The following is a 10039-nucleotide window of genomic DNA, read 5'->3' on the forward strand; positions in this document are numbered from 1 at the left end:
TATAAGGGTAAATAACAAAATGATTGTACACGTTCATTAATATTGCCATCTGTTCCTGTACATGTTGCCGTTTTCAAATCGATTCTATCTCTTATACTTTTTGAGAAAAATGCAAAGGAAAGAAATTGTTTCAAGGGGATATAACTCTCATAGGGGACGATGAAATCCTATTCAGCCTCACATGGTAATACAACATGATGAGATCTACATTATGTCCAATAAAGGTCACAATATCTTTAAAACCAACGAGGGAGGGCCATGTTGAAAAAAATCAATAAAAGGGAGATAACTCCTAAAGGGGATTATGAAATCCTTAACAGGGTCATTTGGTAATACATCTTGGTGAGGTCTAGCGATGGTCCATATTTGGTCTTAATAACTTCAACAGAAACAAGAGGCGGGCTTGTCAAAAAAATGTTGGAAGAAAAAAAAGAAAAAAAAGAAAAAGAAAAAGAAACTAGTATCTCAATTGTTTGTAAAACAATTGAAAGGTCTTTCCTGTAAAAGTGATGTTTTCGTAATGTTCTTTGTACGACCTTTCGTTTGATATATGACAAGCATACCTTCTGAAACTATTCACTTTTTACACTTAATGACCTCATCCGCCTACATTTTTGAGATCGGAAGTATGATATATGTAACACAGGGTAGATGAGCTTTCATTTGATATGCGACAACGCCATGTTTTAAAAAAGTTTGATTTTTGCACTTAATAACCCCATCCAACCAATTTTTGGAGGTTGGGAATTTGATATTTCAAATGTATACATCACGACCTTTCATTTGATATACAACAACCCTATCGTAAAAGAAAATTTATTTTTTGCACTCAATGACCCCATCCAACCAATTTTTGGGGGACGTCAATTTGAAATTTGAAATGTACGCTTTATGTTTTTTCATTTGATATGCGACAACCTTACCATCTGAGAAATTTGAATGTTTGCACTAAATGACCCATCCCGTCCCCCTGGGATGAAAAGGGGGTTTAAAATTTTCTTTTTTAAGTAGAGTTTATTAAGACCTTCAATTTGATATATCAGATGACCCCATTTGACAAAGTGCAAATAATGATGCAATATCAACTATATAAATAGAAGTTATGAAACTTACAAAGTCAATGCAAAACATGAAAATTTCAAATTGATTTTTTGGTGTTTTTTTCCATGGAATGTTTTTGGTATTTGGTCAAACATATAACTATGTTAACCTCTTCAATTTTTAAAACATTTTAAGTGGTAAGCTCTTGATGATTCAGAAATACATCCTTCCGCTCGCAAAACTTGAAACTGCATTATCTCTAAAACGACAATAGATATTTCAAATCTGTTAAATGATAAATGATCTACATTCGAAGGACAACATTATAAAAAAAAAATGTGGACAATTTCAAAGTTCACCAAGGTCACAATTAATCATCAATATATGATGCAATACAAAACTTGAGAACCGGAAGTCGTAAAGACATGAGACTATCACCATTCAACTCAGGACCACTTGACCTTTCAAATGTCACAAGGTCAAGGTCATATTATAATGTGAAGGTCAAGGTGAAATTTCATCATCACCTGACATTGACCTCAAATTGAAGGTCTTGAACTACTGATCATCTTTGCAGTTTATAGTAGGTTGATATCTGTTACCTTTAAAAAGATATACACACAATACTATACTTTTAAGAATCATCCAGTCGTAACTTTTGAACAGACAGTCGGAATCTTTTGAGCTCAGTGTATAAAATGTAGAACTCGTCAAGAGGAACATTTTATACGCTGTAAGTATGCAGCAAACCCTTATCGTTTTCTTAATATGCAAGCTTGAAATTGCAGCGTAATTTTTTTTTGCACTTGGTGACCTTTGACCTTGGGTGCAAATTAAAGGTCACATGAACTTAAGATTATAGGTGTAGGTCCCAAGTCTTTACGACTTCCGGTTCTCGAGATACAATTTTTCAAAAATTGTGTATATTTTTTCAAGGGAAATAACTCCTTATAAGGGTTAACAACAAAATGATTGTATATGTTTATTATCATTGCCATCTGGTCTTGTACATGTTGCCGTTTTCAAATCGATTCTATCTTGAATACTTTTTGAGAAAAATGTAAAAGAAAGAAATTGCTTCAAGGGGACATAACTCTCATAGGGAATGATGAAATCCTTAGCAGCCTCATATGGTAACACATCATGATGAGATCTAACTTTTGTCCAAATAAGGTCATGATATCTTCAAAAACAACGAGGGGGGCCATGTCGAAAAAAACCAATAAAAGGGAGATAACTTCTAAAGGGGATGATGAAATCCTACACAGCCTCATCTGGTAATACTTCATGATGAGGTCTACCGATGGTCCATATTTGGTCTTGATAACTTCAATAGAAACAAGGGGAGGCCATGTTAAACAAATGCTGGATGAAAAAAAAAAAAAAAAAAAAAAAAAAAAAAAAAAAAACAGGAGAAAAACAATAAGGTCTTTCCTCGCGGAGAGGAAAGACCTTAAAAAAAACATTAGAAAAACAATAAGGTCTTTCCTCACGTAGGGGAAAGACCTTAAAAAAAAAAAAAACTAGTATCTCAATTGTTTGTAAAACAATTGAAAGGTCTTTCCTGTAAAAGTGATGTTTTCGTATTGTACTTTGTACGACCTTTCGTTTGATATACGACAAGCACACCTTCTGAAACTTTTCGCTTTTTACACTTAATGACCTCATCCGTCTACATTTTTGAGATCGGAATTATGATATATGGAACAGAGTAGATGAGCTTTTGTTTGATATGCGACAACGCCATGTTCTAAAAAGTTTGATTTTTGCACTTAATAACCCCATCCAACCAATTTTTGGAGGTTAGGAATTTGATATTTCAAATGTACACATCATGGCCTTTCATTCGATATACAACAACCCTATCTAAAAAGAAAATTTTTTTTGCACTCAATGACCCCATCCAATCCATTTTTGGGGGACGTCAATTTGAAATTTGAAATGTACGCTTTATGTTCTTTCATTTGATATGCGACAACCTTACCATCTGAGAAATTTGAATGTTTGCACTAAATGACCCCACCCGTCCCCCTGGGATGAAAAGGGGGTTTAAAATTTTCTTTTTTAAGTAGAGTTTATTAAGACCTTCAATTTGATATATCAGATGACCCCATTTGACAAAGGGCAAATAATGATGCAATATCAATTATATAAATAGAAGTTATGAAACTTACAAAGTCAATGCAAAACATGAAAATTTCAAATTGATTTTTTGGTGTTTTTTTCCATGGAATGTTTTTGGTATTTGGTCAAACATATAACTATGTTAACCTCTTCAATTTTTAAAACATTTTAAGTGGTAAGCTCTTGATGATTCAGAAATACATCCTTCCGCTCGCAAAACTTGAAACTGCATTATCTCTAAAACGACAATAGATATTTCAAATCTGTTAAATGATAAATGATCTACATTCGAAGGACAACATTATAAAAAAAAAATGTGGACAATTTCAAAGTTCACCAAGGTCACAATTAATCATCAATATATGATGCAATACAAAACTTGAGAACCGGAAGTCGTAAAGACATGAGACTATCACCATTCAACTCAGGACCACTTGACCTTTCAAATGTCACAAGGTCAAGGTCATATTATAATGTGAAGGTCAAGGTGAAATTTCATCATCACCTGACATTGACCTCAAATTGAAGGTCTTGAACTACTGATCATCTTTGCAGTTTATAGTAGGTTGATATCTGTTACCTTTAAAAAGATATACACACAATACTATACTTTTAAGAATCATCCAGTCGTAACTTTTGAACAGACAGTCGGAATCTTTTGAGCTCAGTGTATAAAATGTAGAACTCGTCAAGAGGAACATTTTATACGCTGTAAGTATGCAGCAAACCCTTATCGTTTTCTTAATATGCAAGCTTGAAATTGCAGCGTAATTTTTTTTTGCACTTGGTGACCTTTGACCTTGGGTGCAAATTAAAGGTCACATGAACTTAAGATTATAGGTGTAGGTCCCAAGTCTTTACGACTTCCGGTTCTCGAGATACAATTTTTCAAAAATTGTGTATATTTTTTCAAGGGAAATAACTCCTTATAAGGGTTAACAACAAAATGATTGTATATGTTTATTATCATTGCCATCTGGTCTTGTACATGTTGCCGTTTTCAAATCGATTCTATCTTGAATACTTTTTGAGAAAAATGTAAAAGAAAGAAATTGCTTCAAGGGGACATAACTCTCATAGGGAATGATGAAATCCTTAGCAGCCTCATATGGTAACACATCATGATGAGATCTAACTTTTGTCCAAATAAGGTCATGATATCTTCAAAAACAACGAGGGGGGCCATGTCGAAAAAAACCAATAAAAGGGAGATAACTTCTAAAGGGGATGATGAAATCCTACACAGCCTCATCTGGTAATACTTCATGATGAGGTCTACCGATGGTCCATATTTGGTCTTGATAACTTCAATAGAAACAAGGGGAGGCCATGTTAAACAAATGCTGGATGAAAAAAAAAAAAAAAAAAAAAAAAAAAAAAAAAAACAGGAGAAAAACAATAAGGTCTTTCCTCGCGGAGAGGAAAGACCTTAAAAAAAACATTAGAAAAACAATAAGGTCTTTCCTCACGTAGGGGAAAGACCTTAAAAAAAAAAAAACTAGTTTACAAACAATTGAAAGGTCTTTCCTGTAAAAGTGATGTTTTCGTATTGTACTTTGTACGACCTTTCGTTTGATATACGACAAGCACACCTTCTGAAACTTTTCGCTTTTTACACTTAATGACCTCATCCGTCTACATTTTTGAGATCGGAATTATGATATATGGAACAGAGTAGATGAGCTTTTGTTTGATATGCGACAACGCCATGTTCTAAAAAGTTTGATTTTTGCACTTAATAACCCCATCCAACCAATTTTTGGAGGTTAGGAATTTGATATTTCAAATGTACACATCATGGCCTTTCATTCGATATACAACAACCCTATCTAAAAAGAAATTTTTTTTTGCACTCAATGACCCCATCCAATCCATTTTTGGGGGACGTCAATTTGAAATTTGAAATGTACGCTTTATGTTCTTTCATTTGATATGCGACAACCTTACCATCTGAGAAATTTGAATGTTTGCACTAAATGACCCCACCCGTCCCCCTGGGATGAAAAGGGGGTTTAAAATTTTCTTTTTTAAGTAGAGTTTATTAAGACCTTCAATTTGATATATCAGATGACCCCATTTGACAAAGGGCAAATAATGATGCAATATCAATTATATAAATAGAAGTTATGAAACTTACAAAGTCAATGCAAAACTTGAAAATTTCAAATTGATTTTTTGGTGTTTTTTTCCATGGAATGTTTTTGGTATTTGGTCAAACATATAACTATGTTAACCTCTTCAATTTGTAAAACATTTTAAGTGGTAAGCTCTTGATGATTCAGAAATACATGCCTCCGCTCGAAAAACTTCAAACTGCATTATCTCTAAAACGACAATAGATATCTCAAATCTGTTAAATGATAAATGATCTACAGTTGAAGGACAACATTATAGAAAAAGAATTGGGACAATTTCAAAGTTCACCAAGGTCACAATTAATCATCAAATATATGATGCAATACAAAACTTGAGAACCGGAAGTCGTAGAGACATGGGACTATCACCATTCAACTCAGGACCACTTGACCTTTCAAATGTCACAAAGTCAAGGTCATAGTAAAATGTGAAGGTCAAGGTGAAATTTCATCATGACCTGACATTGACCTCAAATTGAAGGTCTTGAACTAGTGATCATCTTTGCAGTTTATAGTAGGTTGATATCTGTTATAGTCCGGCCGATTGGTGCAGATATAGAGCAGAATTGCTCACTTGATGAGGAAAGCATGAAACTTTGCATAGTAGTTCTTGGTTATATACCCTTTGATTTCAGCTATGGACCCACTCTGAAAAATCCAATATGGCTGCCATTTTCAAGATGGCGGAAAAACGGTATAAAATTCAAGATTGTCCTAAAAGTATTCTATATAATTTCGGAAATTAAAGTAATGATTCTTTAAAAATGGACTTCATGTTCTTGAATTTGTTATCAATTAATTCAAAAGTATAAAACAAATAATTTGGGTATTTCTATAACACATAAGTTGCAAATATAGCTGCATATACAAAAACAAATAGTGAAATTCAAAATGTTAATCAATATCATAATGTTACATGTTATTCGTCCGTGTACATTAACGCCAAACATTTTTCATTTTGAAATGAAAAATAAATTTTCAAATTGCTCTGCAAATCTTAAAGGAAGTTGGTTTGAAAAATGTAACAAAAACCTATAGAAATCACTTTCGAAAAACCATTTTCTCTATGAGATTTGAAATTTGTTATTTTCATGAAATTATATTTTTGATTTAACGAAGATATTGAAACAAATAACAATAACTTTCTGTTAAAAATGATTTTATTTTGTCAAAAGTTTAAAATTATTTAAACATTTGTATTTGTTTGCTTTAGAAAACAAAACATATTTCAATCTCATTCTCAAAAGCAAATATTGAAAATACTGACCTTTAGCATTTTTCAATTCAGTTTACAATATTGACAAATGGAAAATGATCTAACTTGGAGCATTTTTCAATTTGACATACAATATTGAAAAATGAAAAATGCTCCAACGTGGAGCATTTTTCAATTTGACGTTTAATATTGAAAAATGAAAAATGCTCCAATTTTTCAATTTTCATTTTACTGTGCAATATTCAAATTTGAAAAATGTTCATTATTTAAATGTCTAATAATGGGAACGAAATGTAATTTGTTTCAATGTAGGCGTTTTAAATGTTTAAATTGCTGTCCCTTTTTATTAAATGTTTTTCTATTTCCGTTTTTTTTTGTCTTGTTTTAAGCTGTAACGAGACTAGTTTTAAGCGCAATATGTCTTGAAGATCTTTTTAAGGTGTGTTTGTGTGTATGTGTGAACTATGTGTGGTATCAACAAATTCCGAACAAGAATGGTACACTGACAAGTACGATAATGACCACAAAGAATCATTCTTTCTTTTTATCTATATACAATGTATATAGCTGTCTTTGTAGCTACGTGTTTATATCTATCTTTCGATCTATCAATATGTCATTCATTGTATATATCTTGCTATCTGTCTATCTATCTGACTTGTTTTTCTTTGTCTTTTCTTTCCGTAAGTCGTTTTTGTTCTGAAAATGGAATAACTAGGCGATGCGGAGTAGACGAAGTTGCATTGAACCATATCGTGGCTGAATGTGTCAAACATGTTAGAAAAGAAGAGAAAATATTAGAATATTAGATATTGCCCATGTCAGTTTCTGTACATGCTCAAGGAGCAGGGTTCGCGATTCAAAAGGGATGGGGAGGGATGGGTGTAGATGTTAAATCATTCTGATCATTGTGCTAGTATATGTTTTCAATTTTATATTTTTCTACATTGTACAGCGTTTCCTAATTTTGAATCTGTTTAATACAAACTTGTATTTCCCAAGCTTATGATAATCACAATTTCATTCGCAGAATTTCAAATAAGCAATCATCTTATAAAAGAAAATATGAAATTAACTTGCATGCATGTATGTGTGGTAAATGTATATTTCGAAGAATGAAAGACTTCTTATATTTGCTTTTACCGAAAACAAAATGTAGCAAAGAATATATAATAATTATGTGAATAGTATTTCAACAAACATGAAACAGTTCCCCCGAGGTTCTGTACGTATTATGTACATTCTATTATCATGTCTTTAATATGATTTTACATCTTCAATATGTGAAAGCAAAACGAGTATTATAGGACAAATATGTCGACACAAAAAAGGGGTCTCAGTCAGTGACAATTTTCTTTTGAAATACAAAAAGGAAAAAATAACAGATCGACACAGATCGACACAAATGATCGAATTTCAAACCGTATGCATCATGTACATGGAACAAATACTAGTAGTTACATTTATCAAGCAAAGGAATCAACGTGTGTGAAGCTAGAGTTGATAAAGCATTAGCGATAGTTAACCCTCGCTACCATCATTTACGACAGCAGCAGTGATTGATCCAGAACTTTTCATAAGGGGTGGCACTGACTGACCTTATGGGGGTCCAGTCATGCTTCGGTGATTTCCTATATAATCAACCAAATTTTCCCCACAAAAGGGTGGGGGAACCAACGGAAATACATAGTGTTTCAACTTCTGTAATGATGACAGCGTATAGTGCACATGGTCGACGCTTCCACAAAGCCAAAGTAAGGGACAACATCAAAAGTTCAATGTAGGATAATAAAAAAATACTTAATTTACATAGTTTTTTCACTGATTCCTTATTCTTAACTTAATTTGTGAAATATTGATTGTAAAAAACGGACATATTTAAAATCGATTTTGGATAAACAAAACTCGCAGCAATTTCACACCCCTCCCCCTCTATCACAAACATCGAGCACGCTTGTATCTGTACTATATGTTTAGCATTTTTTATAACTTGTTTCTTTGTTTGTATACGCCCGTCTAAAACGGGACATATTATGGTATACCGTTGTCCGTCCGTCGTCCACACTTCGGACAATAAATAAAAAACGCTTCCACCAACTTTTATGGAACTTTATCGAATTGTTTATATCTATTGACGTAAGCTCCCTTTCGATTTTTATAAAATTCAAGTTTTCGTTTCCATGTTATGAATTTTTTTTCCTTAAAAAGGGGGGAGTTTTCCAGTTTTCGGAGACTAATTCTAAAATGCTTCCATCAACTTAATGAGACTTTGGTGAATTGTTTAAATCTATTGACGTATGCTCTGATTTTTATAAATTTCAGATTTTACGTTTCCGTGTCATGAATTTTTATGCTTAAAAAAGGGGGAATTTTCCAGTTTTCGGACAATCACTCATAAACACTTAAACAAAATTTTATGACAGTTTAGTGAACTGTTTAAGTCTGTTGACTTAAGCTACCTTTCAATTTTTTTTTTAAATTTCAGATTTTACGTTTTTTAGTTATGAATTTTTATATTGAAAAAAGGGGATTTTTTCCAGTTTTTTGGACAATAACTCAAACACGCTTTTACCAACTTTTATGAAACATTTACATTTTTGGAGTTTTGGAGTTTTTATTCATAAAAAAATGAGGCTTTTTTCCAGTTTTTCGGATAATAAATCACAAATGCTTTCAGCATTTAATGATTAGACTATGGTGACTAGTTAATATATCTAATAATTAAACTAAGTACCCTTTTGATTTTTATATAATTTCTGATTTGATGTTGTACAGTTTTGGGGATTTTTTCTTCTGACAAAATGTCGGAAACGGTCAAGGAAATTTTGCATGACGAAATTGAAAAAATGGTGATAGACACAAAAGAGAGTACTGACAGTATAACATGGAAAGACGGAACAAGAATTGTGGAGCTTTTAAGTCTGGCACTGAATAACTGCAAAACGCTGCACGGCCCAGCGGAATCTGCTCAGTGTAGAGAAAGAAATATTTCAAGGAATTGGGATCTATCTTACTATTCGTTGCTTAAACTGTAACATGCTGAAAAACAAAATTCGGAACAAAACGACCTGCAATAGCTAATTATGAGTATTGGTAGCTGCTTAACGTACAGCGGCAAATATTTTTTGCACATTTATGACATCCAAATGTTATTTTAATGAAACTTAAAGAAATGAGAAAACGTATGAACCCGTAATTAATGAGAAAAATTTAACAAAATCTATGGCGCGTAGGGTAGCCGAATCTGGTCTAGTGTTGAAATCCATACACAAAAGTCATTACCACGGCGTGTTGTACAGCTGTGCAATATTTTTCATGCATGACGAGAACAGTTATTTTCATTTATTGGTAATGAATTCGAAGTAAATAATACTATCTTGAATTCTTTTCTTGTTTAGCATTTGGCAGCCTCCAAATTTTACGGAGAATTGTCATTGTAAGGCCAAATTTAACATACTATCAATGAAATAACAAAACCGACTGCATGTGCATGACCCTCATTGGTGGACAAGGTCGTATAACA

Source organism: Mytilus edulis, chromosome 8 (assembly GCF_963676685.1).
Source record: "Mytilus edulis chromosome 8, xbMytEdul2.2, whole genome shotgun sequence".
Taxonomy (NCBI): Eukaryota; Metazoa; Mollusca; class Bivalvia; order Mytilida; family Mytilidae; genus Mytilus; species Mytilus edulis.